At 41.1% G+C, this 21040-nt stretch overlaps 1 long non-coding RNA gene across 1 annotated transcript; it reads right to left on the bottom strand.

The window, feature by feature from the left end:
- Window positions 1-2785: 2785 nt before the first annotated feature.
- On the bottom strand, window positions 2786-16679 carry LOC120506934. The gene is made up of 3 exons (XR_005628640.1): window positions 16450-16679; window positions 10245-10322; window positions 2786-3127 (listed from the first exon to the last, which is right to left on the bottom strand). It is a non-coding gene; the product is annotated as an uncharacterized LOC120506934 (long non-coding RNA).
- Between the last annotated feature and the right edge of the window lie 4361 nt (window positions 16680-21040).

The following is a 21040-nucleotide window of genomic DNA, read 5'->3' as shown; positions in this document are numbered from 1 at the left end:
CCCTGACTGACATGTAATGGAAATATTGACATGAACTATGTATTTGATGGGCAAAAAATACATGGTGGAAAGTGTCTGTACAACTGCAACAACTTTTTTATGGGGCATGACTAGCTTTCATTCACGTTGTGAAAGCATGAGAGTAAACAGGAGGCTTGAATATTTTGCTGCAAGGGTTTTCCTACAGTTTTGCTTTTTCTTACTTAGGTGTTTTCTGGCATGCAGTACAGGGGGATGCTTACCTAGGGAACACTAGGATGTTTTGTGAGTAAAATACTGAGGAAAAAGATCACATCTTCACTGTGGAAACTGCACTGTTCAGTCTCCAGTGTCTTTTAAGTATTTACCAGATGCTGGAAGGGAACAGCTATTAATAATGCACATATTAATATAGCCTGCTCAGCCTGTTCCTCTTGGATATGCGTCAGCACATTCTGGTGTATCCCCCAAACTGGAGCCACACACCTTTAAGCTGTCTTAATCAGGGCTTGAGGGATTGGCTCCTACCTGGATTTCTAGGAATGTTTTCTTGTAACATGGGGTCTTTGCAGGACTGCGTTATAAGCTGAGATCCTTGAAACATGGAGTTTTGTTTTCCTAACATCTGTGGCCAAGTGTTCTCCAGGACTAGATTTGTTAGCTTTCCTACACAAAAAAAATGGAGTCCTGCAGTACAAACCGATGCTTTCTGATCTCTCTCTACTGCCTGAGATTTATCTCATCTCTTACTTTCCCTTTCCCTATCCTTTTATTCAAAACCTTTGGAGGAAAACATTTCTTTATAATTTTGTTCCTCCTAGTCAGGGTCAATGCTGGTGCTGATAGTCCTGACTGAGCAATCTATTCTGAGACAGAGATGTAGACATTACTCAAAATAAAATAAAGGAAAAAATACAGGGCAAGGAGTTATAGCAAATATCCACAATGGTTTCAATGTACCGAAATTCTGTGATCTTAAATAGAATTCACAAGCTGCAGCTTGAATCTTTGATCCATGGCAGAGATACTTATCCTTTGTCTACACCACAGTATCTATGTTTTTTCAGAAAGATATATTTGTTGACAGATTATTCTATGCTTTCTAAGCACATATTGAAGAGGTTTTGGATTGTTCTGAATAACCAGCTACATCAACAAACCAAACTCTTATACAGATCTCTACTTCTGTTGAAATTTATCATGTGCTGGTATGTCTGACCTACTAGGCGTCATTTAATGCAGTTAAAATCTTCCCATATAACATTTATTCTGTGCAAAATCCAACTTTCTAACACAATGCATTTCAATTGTAACACATTGTTCCTACATAGTCTATCAGTAAAACCATTGCACTGGCTGGAAACAGCTTTCTTTAACATCTTTAAACCAGAAAGATCTGAAGTTGACAAAGTGTTTGTGGCATCCCTTGTTTCTTGCTATTTTCTCAATAACTAAGCTCTGGGGAAAAGTCTTCAAATCCCTAAACAAGCTGAAGAAAATAATTCCCTCTGATTTGCACTCCTCGGTGGAATCTCTTCACTGCTAGCTCCATACTTGGCAGTGGATGGGCCGCACAGAGGGCATCAAGAACTGCTGTGTTTGCAGGAAGGGCACTCCCTAGGGAAAAAGCTCTGTGGCTGCACTGGCTGCAGGAGGGATATTTGTCTCCTTGATGAAACTTCATTGGCTTGAGCAAAGGTACATGCATATTTCCAGAAAAGCCTGGAAGAATGTCTGGTCTGGGGGAATAAAAAAAAAAAAAAAAGGAGCCTTCCAGATTTTGGTTTCTTCCCTTTCCCAGGGAAAAAACTGAGGGATCCATAAAAAAAAAAAAAAAGAAAAAAAAAGCCTTCTAGATTTTGGTTTCTTCCCTTTCCAAGGGAAAAACTGAGGGATCCATACAGTTGATGCTTGACACTTTACCCAGCAGTGTCAGACACTAGCAGCTCTTCACTCTTCAAGAATAAGTGTAACTACTATGATTTAGCACAATGTCGCTAAATGTTCCCATTTTTCCTTTTTATGATCCATCTAAACTTTCATACCAAATTTGCTACCATGAACTCTGAATATAAGTTTGATTGTGGGCCAGATAAGTACAGCACATATAGCCACTTGGAAACTTCTACTACAAAACACTTGCTTAACTCCTTACTGCACTTGTACTAATAGAAAAAATGAATCACAGTAATATTTTGCATCATGGTTGTACCTGGCAACCAAAGATCTTCAAGCATTTATGAAGTAACTAGATTTACTCTATATTTCACCGGGTATCTGTTTTTTTCCAACTTGTATAAGATCACAGTAATTCCTTTTACAGATTTGAGCTTTTTCTCATTGTGATGAGTCCAGCCCAGCACTTCATTAACTTGCTGGGTGGGTCTTATCTAAAGACTTACTGCTGAGCAATTTTTGATCTTTATATCAATCTTAGTCTTTATACTAATCATCTTTACTCAGTGCATGGTAACACCCTGGAACAAGACCCTGGACCCTTTCCCAGAGAAGTTGTGAATGCCTAGAAGTGTTGAGGGCCAGGTTGGATGGGACCCTGAGAAACCTGATCTGGTTCTCCACCCTGTCCATGGTGAAGTTGAAACTAGATGACCTTTAACAGCCCTTCCAATTTACCCATACTATGATTCTGTGAATATGTGCCTAAAATTTGCCTGAAGATTTAGGATACATCATGAAAAGGAAATGCAGTAAATGTGGATATTTTGGAGGTATTTACATAACAATAGTTACAAAACCCATGTTAAAAAACTTGAGGTGCAATCATGGTACTCCTTTGTTTTTTCTTATTTCTTTTAATGCCACACAGCACCTTTGTGACAGAGAGCTGGAAATGTCTTCAAACTCTTGTCATTACATGATAGTTCCTCATCTGGTAGAGCTGAACAAGAACAGATGCATGTAAAAAATGTAAGGAAAGGAAATGCATGCAAGGAAAGGTTTCCAAATGTTTCTGTGCACATCCAGGGCTCTGCAGGCATTCTCCAGGCAACACTCCTGCTCTACCACTGAGCTGATCCTCCAGCTCTCACTGCTGAAGGATTTCTTTCATGTTACTTCTCCCCTTTTTCATCTATGGAGAGGCACACTCAAAGGACATCATTAAAAACTCTGGAGCACTTGAACATTTCTGCAAAAGAAAAGATGCCAGTTAGTAACAATACCTCACATAAACAGTCATATATGTGTGTGTGCCCTCAACATGTATCAGAAACCTCAGAAAGTCATTCATACAAATGCTTCTCATTTTTCCTAGAGGCAGAGAACATGCTGGCAGTTTAGCTTTTACGAATTGCTTTAAGTTGGAAAGAGTCAATGGACCAAGCTGCACTGTGCTGTGGGTGGGTAAAGCTTCTGTGAAAGAAGCACTCACTCTCTTCATTGATTTTTTTTCTTGCAGCATGAATTTGTTCCACTGTCCCTAGCTCATGAGACTCTTTTTCCAGTCTCTCTCTCTCTTTCCTATTTATGTCTTAATTCACTGCTGTCATGATTTATACTAACAATACAATGTGCAAGACATGAAAATCTATATATCTATCATACCCCTGTCTGAATGCTGGGATATGACATTTCAAAATTATTTTTTCCGTATACATTTATCATACTTTTTTTTTTTTCAAAAGGAGACACTGTGTATTGAAACAGACTGAAGATGGCCCAACACCTCTGCTATCCTGTTTCATGCACTCCATGTGGTTCATGGGGTAGAAACAGGGGCAGTGTTGTGGTCTAACCCCAGCCAGCAGCCAAGCCGTATGCAGCCACTGGCTGCCTCCCCCACCAGTGGGATTAGGGAGAGAATCAGAAGGATAAAAGATACAGAACTAGTGGGTCAAGATGAACACAGTTTAATATGGGAAGCAAAAGCCATGCACAAAAGCAAAGTAAAATAAGGAATTAATTCATTGCTTCCCGTGGGCAGGCAGGTGTTCAGCCACTTACAGGAGAGCAGAGCCCCATCACGTGTAGGAGTGACTTGGGAAGACAAATGCCATCACTCCAAATGTCCCCACCCCTTCCTCCTTCTTTCCCCACTATATATACTGAGTGTGATGCCATATGGTCAGGAATATCCCTTTGGTCAGTTTGGGTCACCTGCCCTGGCTGTGTCTCCTCCCAACCTCCCATGCACCCCCAACTTTCTCATCAGTGTGGCAGAAAAGCAGAGAAGGCCTTGGGTCTGCATAAGCTGTGTTCAGCAATAACAAAAACATCTGTATATCATCAATCCTCTGTTCAGCATGAATCCAAAACCTAGCTCTGTACTAGCCACTGTGGAGAAAATTAACTCTACCCCAGCTGAAAGCAGCAAAAGGAAGCACTGCTCTGTTGCAGTTCTATGCTCCTTTGGCCAATATTGTGGAGGTAAATATTTCATGGTTCTTGTAGAGATTAAGAGAGGTACACGTAGCATGCTATCCATCAGTGGCAATTTGAGGTTTAGTGTCAAAGTAAATTGTTCTTTAGGGAAGAGTAAGGATCTGTGCTGGCTTGTACCTGCAACTCACTGATCTTTATCAGCCTTCTGACAGTCCCACAGGGACAACTAGTTGTAATTAGCTCATTTAATATTGATTAGGTCTTTGGACAATTAATCAGAATTAATCAGGGTTCAGTGGTGTTTTAAAGTTCTGAAAATATGTACGTAAGAGCTTGGGATTCCTGAGTGTGCAGAAGGAAGCATGACATGGACACTGTCCCAGGAACTGCATGGAGTTTCATCTCTTTTGGAGATTTGAAAACATGTAGAAACTTTTCAAAGAAATCTTTTGCTTCCTCTCCCTCATCATCACATCTCTATACAGTGTGACTCTGGGAGAGGTTGAGCATAAATAACAAAACACACTGAGACAAGCAGTTCTTAAAAATTACTTTGCCCAGTCTTAGATCTTCCTTCTCTGGTCACACCTGCTAGCAAAGTCCTGCCTCCCAAAAGCTGTAAGGCACTAGAGCCTGAAATTAGGTGTTGATCTTATTACTGAAGCCCTTGTGCTTTTTTCCACTCATCCACATATTGGTAGTTACACTTGTTCTTTGTAATTTAATTTTAGACATAAGATAATCTTGTTGGACTAAAAGGTTGTGTCTCTTTGTGTGTGTGTTTGGTTTTTAAATTTTTTTTTAATAAAGCATGAACTGTAGTCTCTAGATGTTAGGTAAGAAAATTGTAGTACAAGGACCAGATTTAAATTTGTTGTAAATCCTTTAATATTTATAATATTTGTTAAAAATGGTGAAAATTTTTGAATGGAAAAGCAAGCCTTTAATACAAGCAAGCTGGAATCTAGTTAGAAATAATTTTCACTTTTTTTTGCTTTTAATTGTTTTCTATGTGGATCTCCTGAACATAGCAGATATCTATATTTTGTTTCCTTAGATATCTGTGTGTTTTAGAAATGAATTTTTTTCAAGTGTAAATTGGTTTTTGAATTAGGAAAATAAGTCAACCCTTATATTTTAGATTGTCTCTTGCAAGACTGCAATGTATGTTTTTCATTAAAGAAATCACCTCCTATTCTCCCCATTCCCAACTATTTTTTGCCTAAATCACACTTGGATTGGAAATATTATGAAGAAATAATTTGTGACTTTACAGGCAGTGTGATAGATAATTCAGAAAAAAAAAGTCAGACAACTGATTAATGCTCTAAAAATAAGATATAGCTAAACGCTGATTATCTCCTGGATTTGCATTAATTCTGTTTATATTAGATCTAAGCTTAGTACTAATTATATTAGCAGTAGTAAGTCTAAAATTTAAATATATAGTAATGTGGAGCAAGTCAATGACTTATTGGAACAAGAGTAATTAGGTGAGTAATTAATTGGACCATGCTTGAGGGTTTTTTTTTTTCCAGTCAAGGTATTTAAACTAAATATGCTGTTCTTTATCCCATCACAACAAATTGTTCACCAAATGTATATGCCACATTCTGCACAGACATATGGCTTCTACCTCATGCCATTAATAAAGTGGTTAATATCCGCAATTAATTAAATACTTTTGGTACACTATTCCCTCTAATCCAATGAGCAGAACTGGATATAATTTGAAGAATCAGTGGTTTCTCCTCTCTGTTTGAATTTTTCTCTGAAGTAGGTAGAGATATCTGGGTTAAGAGGCTGAAGTTTTGTTGAACTTCCTCCATTTTTCTGTTAAAGTACTCTGACATGTAATTAAGAGTGAGGTATTTATGCATTTTAAGGATTTTAAAATTATTGCCAAAGACATGTTATTTGAGATTCATTTAGCCATAGGTCTTATTGTCTGAAAGATTTAAGAGTAACTTTTTAAATTAGAGTCCTAACAATATATTCAGATTAGATTTAATATGACAATTATTTGTTCTGCTAACAAAGGTCCCATGGCCTATGAAAACCATTAATTGAGGATTAGCACAGATGTAGTAAATTTAGAAATCTTCGATGAAAACATTGCAAAACATCATTTGTCATTTGTGATTACTGCAAATATACTAACATCATTAATGTGACCATCTACTTACAAATCCAGCAGATTTTGTTCGATTCAGAGCAGTATGCTTCTGGAGCTATGGCCAGCCAAATCCACTGAGGTTTTTTTATACAGTGTTTAAATTATAGCCATTTCAGAACTGTTTGTAGGTGCTTTTACTGCAGGCATACTGTCACTTTCCTGGTCTGTGAATGGAATAGGCAACTGTGCACTGACTTGGAGATCAGGTACATCAAGTGATACCTCCCTGCAAAATAAAGGTGTCTCAAAAGAGACATTTCAGTCTCTTCTGGGAACCTCCAGTGAGAAGGTGTTTGTATATTTGCACATGCATAGTGACTGTATTGCTCAGCTGAAGTGGTCCTATGCAGAAGGTTGCTACAACTTCCTTGCTCAGCCTGGGGAGTCCCACTTCCCTGCCGCAGTGACATCCTCTGCACTCTGCAGGGAACACAATTAAACCTTGGGGGAGCTATCTGTGGTGTGTAGTTCATAATTTTCTATTGCCTGTGCTAATTGACAAGGCCAAGTGGATCTGTTGGTGGGGTCCCATTTTGGACTGTGCTGAACTGATCCCCTGTGCTCCTGTTCTCATTTCTTTGGACAATGTGATTTATGATGCAACTTGCTCAGGAGAGGCTGAGAAATTTGGTTTCTGAGGCTAATCAGTGAAGGATGCCTTGGCTTGAAAACTGCTGGAAGGAAAAAAAAAGAAAAAGAAGGAAAGAGGACTACATCTCTTCCAAAAGATCTTTTCATGGAAGAATGAGAAATGGAAGGGATGGGCCCAGTGATTTTCTTCTCTGTGTGTATGTGCAATTGTTTCAGTTGATTGGCTTTTTCAAGAGATGACAGTCAGTATGAAGAAGGATCTGCTTTGCCAGCATCATAGTGTTCTGCTTCTCTTTTAGTATTTTAGAGAGGTAAGAGAAGAGACTTCATGGTTATTCTGCTCTGTGTAAACAGCCAAATTTGTCCTCTGCTTTCTGCCTCAAATGAAGAGAAGCCCTCTTTGTCTCTGCTGGCCAATTAATGCCTCAGTGACACCCTGTCCTATTATTCTCCTACTATTCCTGCCAATTTCAGGCTCACCAATTTTTTTCTGATGACAGGAGAATTCCCTAGTGTGCTGTAAGGAACTGGACAGGCAGTACACATGGTCTTGCCTTGAGGGCTGTAATGCAGCCTTGTAGTAGGATCTAGTAAGGATGTATTATTATAAGTCCTTAGCATGTTTATTTTTCATTCACTTTTCATTCACATTCCTTCCAATCTTTTGATATTTAGCCTTGGGGCAGATGTATCCAAGGATGCAACTTTACATTGAATTAATGGGTATCTCTTTGCTGGTTAAGAAGTTAACAAAAAAGGAGTAGGTGTCACTATTTTGCTTATGGTGGGAATTTGACGACGCACTGAACCAAGCAGAACACACTTCCAGAATCTTAACTAGTTTGATTGCACCATCGACACTGTTATTTCGACAGTCCCACTCTCCGGCATCTGGCATAATTGGAAGCAGCAGCCAGCAGGTATCAGATGTCAGTATGAATTGTCTCCTGCTGCGTGAGCACTGACTATGAAATTGATTTGCTGTCTTTTTTACACAGTTTTGTAATGAAAGTAATGTAAAGTCCCAAACAGACAAATTCTGCATTTGTATACATACAGTTAAAATAGGCATATGTCTGAAAATTAGATGGGGGGAAATATATCAACAGAAAAGCAGTATGGCACCATCAGGCAGTGTTTCATCACAGGTGGTTTTGGTGGCATTCCCTGCTATGTTTCTGAGCTAAATCAATAGCTGGAAACCAGTTTATTTTGGGTACGTGTATGGATGAAAAGCATAAACCATGAGAAAGAAGAACCTGTCACTGAGTGAATTTTATCTCTCTACTTTACTCACTGGTGTTAATAAGGCAAGCGAAAAAGACTTTGGAAACCAAGTTTTCAACCTGGAGCAAATTTTTCTCTTATTTGTCATCAGGAAGATCAAGGCCCCTAAGGTGAAAAAAATTGGCCTGAGAAAAGTCATTGGTAAATTTCCGTGGATTTACTATTGCCAGGATGTTGCCTTAGGGCACATCAGAAATAAATGTCTATCAGTGGTTAAAGATGCTGTTGTGCAGAGCAATTTCACATGTATAAAGGTAATGTTTCAGTGGCTGGAATCTTGACTACCAATTTGAAGAACAATAAGGGAGGATTAGACCAGCTATAAAAGAGGTGCTATCGCCCCAAGCCTTGAGAAAAGCCTTTGAGCAATCCTTATGGATTGCTGACATCTAGATGATGGCAGTAGGAGCACAGGATGCTGGGCTTCACTGGCAAGAACTGGTGCCTTTTCATAGGCAGTTACAAGTAGCTATGAAACAACCTTGTTTATTGGTCTCTTCCTCAGCTTGATGCAATACTTGGCTTTGAAACCAGAAGGCTTAATCAGCTCCTACTGTAATCAAATTATTCAAGATTTTTCAAAGAGAGAATTGCAGCAAATTCCTGTCCTAAGAAGTCAGGGTCAAAAGCCTATTTAGAAAAATCAGCTTGAGCGTTGATTACTGAGTGCGGCTGCCTTTTAGACAAGCACAATGGGGAAAAACACTCCCAACATCTGGTTCAATGAGGCCCAAGACCAGTGTTTAAATGTGTTTTTTCTGTGACACCCAGTTGCATAGCAATAAGGGGGAGCATATGATACAATAATCTATATATAGGATAGGTGGAGCTGAACCTTTGACTTGAGGCCAGCTAGTCTGGTATTCCAATCTTGGTGCTGACATGAAGGCAGCCAGTAACCTTAGGCGGTTTGCTTGAAGTTCTTCCTGAATTTCAGACCCTCTGTTGATGAAAGGACTGGTCTGTAACTGTCTCGGGATTGACAGTTGTCATAACATCATCCAGCAGGCAATTTCATACACAACCAGGGCCTGGGTGCCCAGAAAAACTTTCATTCAGGACAGGCACAAAATAATTTACAGGCTGCTCGGCTCAGAGAACAGATTTCCCACAAAAGTGAAAATATACTGCAGGCTTCCTCCCTGCAGAGGGAAACTTCCATGGTTTGAGTCTGACCAGAGGAAAAGATGCAGGGCAGCCACTTGAGCAGCTGATTCTCATCATTTTCCCCCACAAGGCACAAGCAATGGTGCTATGGCTCATCATGATGCCTGGACTGCTTCCATTCCCCAGCCACCTCCTGCCCTAGGTAGCACCTTGTTTTCTCTGAGGCTAGGAAATAGAAGCTGATTCCAACAGCAAGACAATCGAATGACAGACTCAGGTCCTTTTCCACACAACCAGAATTTCTGTAAGATTTTAAACCTATGCTTTGACCACAAAGATGTGTTGCAATTCCACCTGCAAGAGGGTGTTTTTATATGGATGATCTCTACAGCTCACTCCTCAAAGGGATGTGATAGACAGAAATCCTCCCACCTCTGTGTTGGAGCACTGCATAGGCTTGCTCAAAAGGATGTTGGTGGCTCAGCCAGCCAAGTTTGCTGTTATATTTTTCACATTATTTTCTTGGGAAGATTTCCTAAGTTGTGCAGGTCTTCAACAGTAAGGAGGAGGAAGAAGACTCTATTCTTCTTACTGTAACAGAGAAAAATTGCATGTTGTACTAGAGAAAAACTTGTGTGTCATACTAGAGAAGCTGTTGCCTCATTAATCTGTCATTGAAATTAGAAGAACAGGGACCCAAAACCATTTCCGTTTCTTAGCTAAGGAAGAAAAATCCCGTAGTTTATTTAAAGAGTGCTGTTACCAGAATCCACAAAAATTTTCATGGTGGTCCATTCATTATTTTTCATGGTGGTGCATTCATTGGTAAAGAAAAGAATTCCTGCAAGAAAAATATAAACCTGGATAAATTGAACTGCAGTCTTACAGCAATACATTTTATAATGCATTTAACATACTCTTCCAAACTACGTTCTTCCAGTCTGTTTCCTTCCCTTCATTGTTGTGCTGTGAAGGCAAATGAGTGGTAATGCTGAACATCATGGTTTCTGAGATCCTGCTCCCATTGCTCTGCACAGCACATGGCTGTCATTTTACAGTGGCTTTTCCTGCTTTCCAGTGTTCTCAGACCTTCATGAGGATTCAATAACCTGTGTTTTTCAACAATGGTTGAGTAGCTAAATCCAGTATGGTAAGTGAAGTCACTTCTAGTAGTTTCATTTCCTCACATCTTTCAGGTGACTGTTCAGCTTTAGCTTTTTTCTTCAGTTTCTTTCTCTTAAAAGGAATAGGGTAGTTCAGATCTTCTCCTGGATTCTCTTTAAGAGAAATTTCAGGGGGATTAGTGTAAGCAGCATGGTTAAAATCCTGGCTGCTGCTTGCTGGAAGTGTAGTCTTCAGCTATTGTTTTAGTAGCAGTAAAACTTTTGGAACTGCGTGAATTTTTTGGAATGCTTTAGTGTTTCTTTTATAGCAAGTGTTACAGTATGCACATGTGATGTCAAATTCCTCTTAAGAGGACTTGATTTTTAGAGACATGAATATGACACAGAGGGACATGAGAACCGGCTGTTGACTCAGTCTCTCAGTGCCCTTTTGTTTGTGTCTGTGACCTGGTCACATAGTACAAAGAGTTTCCTGCTGAACTACATGCAGCTGCCTGACTGAAAAGCATGTGAGAGCTTTATTTGTCCTGCCTGCAGCCCCAGATCTTCTTGGAACAGGCTCTCAGATCTTTCTAATGTGATATCACTGTGCAGCCTTCCAAAGGATCCTGTCCTATCTCTCTGGAATACACCATCAAGGATCTGCAGGGCATTAAAGCCTGCTATAGCCTGACACCTATTTTTGTCAAGGAGAGCAAATGTAAGTGGGGAACATAAACTGAGGCTTGACTGGTTCATATATTTTTGTATAAAATTATTTTAGCAGATTTACACACTCCCATACTCCCCCTGCTGCCCCTTGGAATCCCTTATGCTGTTACGAAAACTACTCAGGCCTGCTTTTCCATTTTCACATTTTTTGATGATAGAAAAGATCAATATAGATTTGCATTGATCCATCTGTTTCTTGAGACGCCTGCACTACATTGCACCCCGCCTGCAGCATGGCAGGCATGCAGCCTGAGAGCAGGAGGAGTCAGAAATGTTTGGGTCACACAATGGCCTGCATGTTCTGGGGCACTGGCAGGCTGGTCGACAGCTTTAACTACAAGCAAAGTGCACCTTGCTCTGGCACAAGCTCGGGTGCCCCAAGGCCAGCGGTGTATTTCTTGGATGGCATGGATGTTTGATTGCGTATCCTGAGGGTATCTCTGTACCTCTGGGTGTCTGACCATGCTTCCTGGGGCCCAGGGCGCCCTGAGAGCTGAGCAGAGTCACACTCCTTGGTACAGAGTATCACTGCATGTCCTGGAATAGGAGGAGGCTACAGATATAGACAGAAGAAAACATAAACACCCCACCAAAGCATAAAACCAATCTGCATGCTTCTCAGCAGCCTTAACTAAAAGAATACACTTTTCCAGCACATCCCATTGTTTTGCATTATCTCTTTTCTTCAGTGGGAGCCTGGTTTTGCATCTCACATTCTCCTGGAGTCATCCATACCTCCCTTTACCATCTCCTGATGCATGGAGCAACACTCTTCCACCTCTCACATCTTTGGGTTACTTACATCCCCATTTCAACATCAGCTAGTGATCACATGAGAATGCAATATTAGGAAATGATTTGGTATATTTTTAGCAGGGCTCAGGCTGAAATAGCAACAAGAATGGAGGAGTGCCAGTCACACATGACCAACCAGCTGTCCATGGCCCACATTTTGGAAATCACTGATTCAAGTAGTTGGCAATAGGTTACGGAAAGTTTCTCTTTTAGATTGCTAGTTCAAGTTGACCCTAGACTATACAAGTCAGGAAGGTCATCTTGGATGTACACAACTTTATGATGTGTGAGCAGTCTTCATCCAGTTTCTTTGCCTTTTAATGCAAGAGAACTATTTCAGTTGGAGGTGAAATTTTTGACTCTTAGCTACAGGGGCTGCTGAAACATGGGTATGGCTGGAATGGAGAGGCTGTGTGGCTGCAATGTGCTTCTTTCCTACTCTTTGGCACTTGGTCACACTGTGATGAGTGCTGAGCTTCTCTCTGTTGTGTAGAGAGAGGGGGGACTCTCTAGCAGGTCCAGCTCCATAAATTATGATGTGACAGCCATGTAACAAAAACCTCCACATTATAAATGTGAATCTTCTTTCTTTTCCAACCTCTGTCATGCATATCTATTGGCTAGCACTTTTAGTTTACCTCCTTTCTTGTCTTCTTAATCCATGATATTTTAGGAGCCAATAACTTCTTGTCAGCTGGTACCTATTGCTATATATGCATCAAAGGCAGCTGCCTGCTAGAGTTCTGCATGCTTCTGGGGTTATTTAACTACACATATGAGTAGATCTTGCATTCCCTGTATGTCACCCATCTGTGAAATTCCCTGCACCAATTTCAACCAGGCTTGCTTTATCACATTCCCTCCCTGCCAGCCTAGCAACCTGCTCTAGTCTGTTTCCTGTCCCAATGGAGAAGAGGGGACTATGTCTTTAATGTAAGTTGCCTGACTTATGGTTTTCAGCTTCATTTCTCTTGTTGACCTTCAGACCATTACTGAGCATAGCAGAAAGTGAGATTGGGACCCTGCCAGGCCCCAGCATGTGCACAGGGTTGAGTGAAGAATGGCTTCTATGTGCTAACCACCCCAAAATCCTGAGAATGATAATCAGCCAGGTCTGTTTAGGAGAACAAGATCCTATTCCCCACATGATACAGGGAAGCAACCAGAGAATCCTAGTGGGTACTCTGCTAGGGCTGCTCCAACCCACTGGGAGATTTGGTCTTCCTTGTAGAAGTAAAGCCTTTGCCAAACTCCCTGATCTGCATTGTCTGCAGGAGGTAACAGGCACCATGCACCAGCTGTGATGGGTGTAGTGGAACTGAGTGCTATGTGTTTTGATTGGACCCACTTTGACTCCAGAGAAAAGCCCCCCAAAACAATCTTTCAACCTCCAGCAAGGCTATTTGTTTTAGTTTTTTAGGAATGCATTTTGTAAATCACTCAGGTGTTGGCAAGTTTATGTATTTGTATGGCAAATTTATGTTGTGCTATTAGTATCAAGGAAATCCAATGGAGTGTGTAGATTTTAGACTCCTGACCTCTAAGCAGAATGCTTTTTTTTTAAGGGGTGTGAAATTACCTGTTCATCTCCATGAGCTGTAAGCTCTGTTGAATGAAAATGTCCTCTGTAGAGACACAGGAGATGTGAGGGGTGGGAACTACCATTCATCTGAGTCAGTGATGCCTCCCTTCCCAACCCCTTGTCAGCGTCTCAGACGCTGTGCTAAGCACTGACCCAGTACATTTCCAGTCTTGCACTTGGTGTTTTTCAAAAGGTACCAGGAAGGTGGAAAGGGCTGGGTCCCATAAGGAATGGCAGTCACCATCATCTGGAGATGGGTCTCAGGGCAAGGGTTGCCCAGATCTCACTGAAGACAAAGAGCAGGCAGGGAGGACAAGGATGAGTTTATTTACTTGCCTTGGACCTTGGGAGCATGTCTGTGTTACTCCAAGTCTTGTCCCTTTTCTCTCTCTCAACCATCCCATTACCCCTTTCCCAGACTTCCTCTGCCTTCCTACACAGATCCAAACTTCTCCCCCATCCCTGCCATACGTGCTATTTATTTAGCTTCAGAGCAATCTGAGCTTTCTGCTCTGTTGGTTTGATGTCTATCAAACTGCAAGCTCCTTTGACAGAGGCAGACCATGACAACATGCTTTGCTCCTCTTCCCATTTTTTCCATGCTTTCTGCCGGCGGTCAGGTTTGAACTGACATTGGCTGGTTGTAGGTCAGGTTCAAAAGCATCAAGCACTGTCTGAACATCCCCTCGAGCTATCAGCTCATGTGAAAATGAGTAGTCTAGGAAACCTCTGTGACTGCACAGAATAATCCACTTTATGATTGAGCTCCTAGGGTTGGCAGACTTCTCATTTAATATGGGGTTTCCCATATTTTAGCTTGAAATCCTGCATCCTATGGTAAAGGACAGGCGTAATAACTTCCCTGGTCTCTTTTTTTTTGATATGAATCATGTAGATTTTTAGCCTGAAGTATGGAAAATAGTCGCACCTTACCCTTTTTCTCACAGTTTCCTTGGTTGTCTGAAAGCTGCTACCTTGCCCTGCAAGTAGAAGTGGTTATAAGGTGGCAAGAGGGAATTGTGTGTACATGAAAGATAAATGGAGAACAGCACAGAGAAATGCTGTGGCAGTGCAGTGGGAACATCCCATATTTTTAAAATGCCGATTTTAAGAGTACTGATTCCTATTTTATTTGTCAAAAATTAATGGATGCAACAGAGCATCTTGTGGATGTCTAGAGTGATTAAGACTCAAATGTGGAGGGAGAGACATGAGCTATAGCTACAGTGTGTAGCCACTGAAACTGGCTCCCTGCTCTCCTCAATTTCTTGTACAGTCTTAGGAGCCACTTACATAAATGTTCCCAAATCTGGTGCACACAGCATACACTGCTGTCCACAAAGTTCCTAACCTTTGTGAGCATGAGGATTTTAAAGCCTTTGTTGAACTGAATATTTAAACAAAGAAGAGCTTCTCTGCTGTAATTGTGGGGGAAAGATTGTTCTGCTTGAGTCAGGGCACACATCTTCAGCCTGCTTAATTCAGCATCAGCTTGAATGAGACTCTGCTAATTGACAGATCCTTGATTTTTTTTTTTTTTTAATAGAACTTGTGGAGTAAAGGGAAATGATGGTCAGTGGCTTAGAATTCATAATACCCAGCTCCTGGGTGTTTTCAGTATGCAGCACTCATAAACCATCACTTGATGAATATGGCCTGAAGTGATGCAGGCAACTTATTGTAATTTTTTTGCTGTGCTCTGTTTGGATTTATTTCCTAGTCAGTCAGGTGGGACACCCTGTAGATTAATACTTAGCACATGCATTTTGAATCTGTAGACTAGTACTTAAGCTGAAATAGGAATTCTTTATGTTTCAGAGAAGAAATGGCCTAAATTGCCAGAAATAACCATAATAACAAACTGCTTGTTTCCTGAGTCAGGCACATAGTGCAAACAGCCTTAGTCTCAGTGCACCCTGTTTTTTAATGAAAATAACAGGGATGGGAAAGTGTCCAAGAAGAGTTTGTTCCCTTAGCTTGTCTGATATTCTTTTTAAAACTCTCTGCTACTGTGAAGAAATATAATTACAGAACCATTTAAAAGTGTGGGTCTTCTGAAGAGGAAAGTGAATGGGGTTGTATGTAAACAGGGAGGTATAACCAGCATTTAGGCAAACCCAAAAAGCATGTGGATGCTGAAATTTCTGTTTTCTGGGATGCTTTGGGGTGACTCTGCTAATTTTGTTAAACCTGATGTATAGAATAGGACTTTCCTGCTGACAGTCCCTCCCTTGCTTGTGTGTCTTTTTCAGCCATCCTCCTCTTGTATCCTCCTTCATCCTGTCATTTGCTTCACAAGGAATTTTCAGGGTGCTCTGTTTAGATCAGCAGCTTGGGTGGGTTTGGAGAAGTCTGCCAGCCTTCTGTAGAAGAGCTCACATCAGACACTTTCATTGCATTGCTCTCTTCAAAGTCCCCACCTTACAAGAAAGTTCTCTCCTACTCTGTGCCTTTCCTTTCTTTCCAGGACCTTCTGCTTCCCGTTTCATATTTCACACAGACTGTGAGACTTCCTTCTTTGAACCACCAAAATGTCTATAATGGTCTTAGAAAGGCTTGTGAAGACACTAAAAAAGTGCAGGTATAACTATTCAGCCTTAGCCTCTGCTGGTCAATGTACACCCTAAAATTGTGGCAGCAATGATGGAGATGTGAGCAGTGAAGCCGAGGTGTGATGTTAGATGTGTTTGTCATTGTGAGGTAAGGGCTGTGTGTCAAAGCACCACTCAATTCCAGCAGAAGCAGGGCAGATCTACCTGCATTTCCTAAGCAGCCTAAGACTTTCTCAGTGTGCACTTCGTTATGAGGAGATCTTGACTTCACTTGGTTTCTGCCAGCTTGAGACAGGAGTTTTTACTTGCCCTGTGGCAGACTGTAGCAAACAATAAGCCTGACTCCCCATGAACATGAGTTTGTGCCAGGCAAACACATACCACAGGCTCTCATGACAAAAGTGGTGGCTCATGTTGACTGAGAGCGAGGGAGGGAGGAATGAGCCCTCCTGTCAGCCGTCCTGTCAATTGTCATCGGTCAGCTGCTGCTTATGATGAAACTGGTCTTTGGGAGATTTCATTCTGCATGGCTGGCCAGCTGGTATGTGCTTCTGTCTGGGGTCTGACAGCCCTGGCCCTCATTTGAGGAGGGAAGGCCCTCCTCAAATGTTTTTTCTGTATCAGGCTTCAAATAGTTTGGCATCTGTTGGTTTGTGTTGTCTGCTCGACCATTTGTTGCACTAGCGAGCTTCCTTCTAATCACAGCTCCTAAACAGCCTGTTCCCCTGAATGGTTTCTGCTCTGAAAAGTTAAAGTAGACGTGTGTTGGCTGTAAACACCTGAACCTGCTCTGGTTGGAGAGGTGAGGATATCTGCACACAGGAGATTGAAGCCAGCTACAAGGCTTTGCTTCTAATTAACTGTTTGGTCACACTACAATTTCTTACCACCAGGGCATGTTAGTGATGAAAAGTACAAGTTGTGTAATCCATACTTCCACCGCTTTGCAGACAGCAGAGCTGATGGACAGAAAAGACTGCTAGTGATTAGATCTGCAGCAGTGATTCACAGTCCAGCATTATAGTTTCTGCAATTTGCTTGAGTTTGTACAACCCAAATATCAGATAACATTACAATTTACATTTTCCATGGAATGCTGTCTCAAGAACGTATTGATTTATATTGCATCAGATTACTCCAGGGCTGGAGAAAGCCAAAAGGAGAATTTGACTTTTTTCCTGCTGACATTTAAAAAACAGGATTACATGTCTTCACACCTAGCCCTGTGTAACCTTCAACAACCAGCCTTGGAACGTTGCTTACGAATTACAATTTTTTAAGCTTTCCTCAAACAGTGAAGAACTCTCTTCAAATCCCTTGAAGGCAAGGATTAGTCTTTTCCTGCCACCTTTGCTGCAAGCACTATGCGGAGTGAGGTGGGGGAAAAGATGGAAAATTCACCCTTTGGGTTCAGCATCACCGTCTCTGCCTCAGATGGATCCAGGTTTGCTCATTTGCATCCCTGGGCTCCTGGATGACCAAACCTGACTAGAAAAATTGCCATCTTTAGTGTCAGTGAGCTGCCTGGAGAAGTGGGGATACTGCTTACAGGGGGTTTCTGAGATTTGGGTGTGATCAGTCATGCTTTGCCCTCCCTACTGGTACTATCTGTTGTAGCACTTGGTCTGTCCCACACTGATGGGAAAGTGGTCCTGCCATTGCATAGCCTGCTGCTCCCACCCCCTCAGTGGTACTCAGTGTGGTTAATGCTACAGAAACTAGACTTTCAGTGTTTGATTTTTTTAATGATTTTTATTCAGTATTCATTTGCCCTTACTCTCAAATGAAACAGTTTCCAGGAGAACAAATTAAACTGAACCATTAAAAACCCTAATGTTAAGGCACCTGCTTGAATGTATCCAATTTTCAGAGGAACTGAGCCTCTGTGTTCCCCAAGAAACACAGTTTTGAAACAGTGAAGTCCCTGGGCAGAACCAGTGCTCAGTAACTCCCCAAAATCAGGTCACTCTTGGTTGTATGCCTAGTTTAGTCATCGGATTTTGGCCTTGAATCTAACATGTGTGTGGAGATGAGTGGGGAGGGGGAAGCTGAGATAGATTTTTTTTTTTTAAACTTCTCAGCTGCTTTGCTTAGAAGCCACAGACTGCTCTTTGTAAGCGCGCAGCTGTGGCTAGTCCGTCACACAGTATTTTATTTTAGGAGGAGACAAGCACCGAGTCAACGTCGCTCCTATTGTTACTTGTCTGTCACCCTATGTTAGCAGAATTCAATGCACGCAGTGTTCACCAAGGAGATGTGGCATTAGAGATGCATATGCAGATGAAGGCTCTCCAGATGTGTTGCACTGAAAAGTTCAGGGCCTGGAGCACGCAGCAGTTACTTTTCCTCCCCTTGGAATCTGTATAATTCGATGAGGCACCACAGACTCGATAATCTCAAAAGAAGTAATAGCCTTTGCCACAGCAGGTCACTCTCTGATGCAATGGGAGGAGACATCTTTGCAGCGCTGCGCCAGGAGTTATGCAATCTAAAATGTCAACTTGAAACATGTCCAAGCAGTACTCAAGAAATAGCTGCAGCACTGAACACTCAGGTGCTAGAGATGCTTGGGTACTCAGAGAGTGTGGAAGCTCAGCACAATTACTTTTGTTGTGCCTGAGAAAACAATGTCACTTGAAGAAATTGAGCTATTGAGAGATTCAATTTGCAAGGAAGGAGATGGAAATTACCTAATTGTTTCAATGTACTAGAAGAGGAATCTATTTCTTGGTAGAGAGAACTCTTTTCTTCTTGTAATTGTGTTGTTAAGCCCCAAATCTCTCTTCAAGGAGGGATGCCATGGGTTTGTCTGGGATCAGTGAACTTTCTGCTCACTTCCCAATGTTATTGTGGGGTACATATGCCATCTTTCAAGAAGGATGGTGATGTGTGGGTTCTTCTAGCATTAATCTTGTGTCTTGTCTTGCTTCCCAGTTTCACTTCCTTAGCATACTCCATTGCAAGGACAAAGCATTGGAACCCTGTGTGAAGAATGATTTTGGGGTAAGATGTAGATTGCAACTAGCCCAGATTTGATGCTCTCATAATATCAGTCTCAGTTTTGCAGCATAGGCATTTTCCTGGCTACAAAGGATTTGGCAGGCTAATGAAACTGCTCCATGGGGAAAAATGTTTTCGTGATACTTACTTTGTATACCAGATATTACAGCAACATCTCTCACTAGAGTAACTCTATTCAAATATTTCATCGTAGGCATTTGTTACCCTTCACCAGTTATTTTCCAGGGTGCATAGAACTACAGGCAGCATTGCATTGCTAGAGAGGAAGGCATGGACAAAAGTCACTGTAAAGTCAGCAAAATCCAAGAATTAAAGAAATAATCCCAAAATAAGCTGGGTACAGCTGGATCAGGAAACTGGAGGAAAAGCCTCAAAAAGCCTGGACTATGGAAACCATTTAGGAGGTGCAATGGTGAACCCCAAATATGGTGCAATGAATCTTAAAAATAGTCACCAGTTGTGGCTGCAACTTCCTACACTGCTACCACATTCTTGGGAATAGCCATATCAGAAAGTCTGATTTTCCTTAGCTTATTCACAGAAAAATAAGGAAAAGGGGCTTCAGCTTACTCCTGACAGTCTTGCAGCCCATCTTTGAGTGTTGCCCATCATTGGAGGAGGTCTGTGTAGCATTGTCTCACATTTGACAGCTCCTTTTCCAAGCTTATTTAAGAGCTTAAGGGAACTCAAGCAAATTAACTCAAACCATTCACTAAAGAGGATTTCTGGAGATGGTAGATGGTGGAGGAGGAAGACCATGTATGTGAATTGGTCTGTGGTGCTGCATGGTGGAGGACAGGCAGAGGGAGGTCTCCTAATGTTCTTCCAAAGCTCTGGCACAGGAACTTGGGTAATTGAACATACCAGAGTAGATGCTCACCAACACAAATTACTTGAGAAGAATGTGAGGGGAGAAGACAGGTGAAAGCCACGAGTCCATAAATATGATGTGCGTCTTCTCTCATGATGAGTTATAAAGGGATGCACTACTTGGGGATTGGACTGCAGGTAACAGGCTGGGTGATAAGGGGCTTTGTGTGAAAGGATGTAAAAAGACATGAAGTGACATTTAATTCCTTACCTTTTCATAGCTCTTTTCATTATCCAAAGTGAACCTGAGAGATTCAAAACTCTGGTGGAAACTTTCTTTCACTTTGCAATTCAGGGAGTGAATTACAAAGTAAAGATAATAATACATATGATTTTTAATGCCAATTGATTAGCAACACACAGTAGCTTTTTGAATAGTTGGTCTGTAAATTCATTGTCTAAATTTGTTTTCAGAAACAATCCCCGAGGCGATTAGAAACATGGGAATAAATTTATAATTAGAATGACCTGTTTGCAAATAATTTCTTTAAATTAAAAAATGGAGTTCATTTGAAGAGAAAACAACTATCCTGTAGTGAATTATTTGCTCATATCTGCTTCTGAGGTTTCTCATCTCCTTCCATAGATTTCTAAGCCTTTATGCATGAGTCACTAGCAATATGATGAAACAAGGGATTTGCATTAAATAAAAATTTCCTCCATCTTTTAAGACACGTTTCATCGCTTCTGTGCTTCTATCTTTTCTCTCTACAGCAAATCAGAACAGAAAAAAAATGTATAGTCTACATACCTAATGACATCCTGTGCAGTTGTTTGTTCCCACCAGACATCCATATTATTCATACTGTTACTTGTGAAGCTGTTACTGATCAAGAGATTTAAAAATAATTTTTTTCATCCACAACAAGTGCAGTTTTAGGGACATATTCTGGAGAGTTTGCTT

Source organism: Passer montanus, unplaced genomic scaffold (assembly GCF_014805655.1).
Source record: "Passer montanus isolate IOZ18808 unplaced genomic scaffold, ASM1480565v1 scaffold40, whole genome shotgun sequence".
Lineage (NCBI taxonomy): Eukaryota > Metazoa > Chordata > Aves > Passeriformes > Passeridae > Passer > Passer montanus.
Note: the sequence above shows the minus strand (reverse complement) of the source record. Positions and strands in the feature narration are given on the sequence as shown.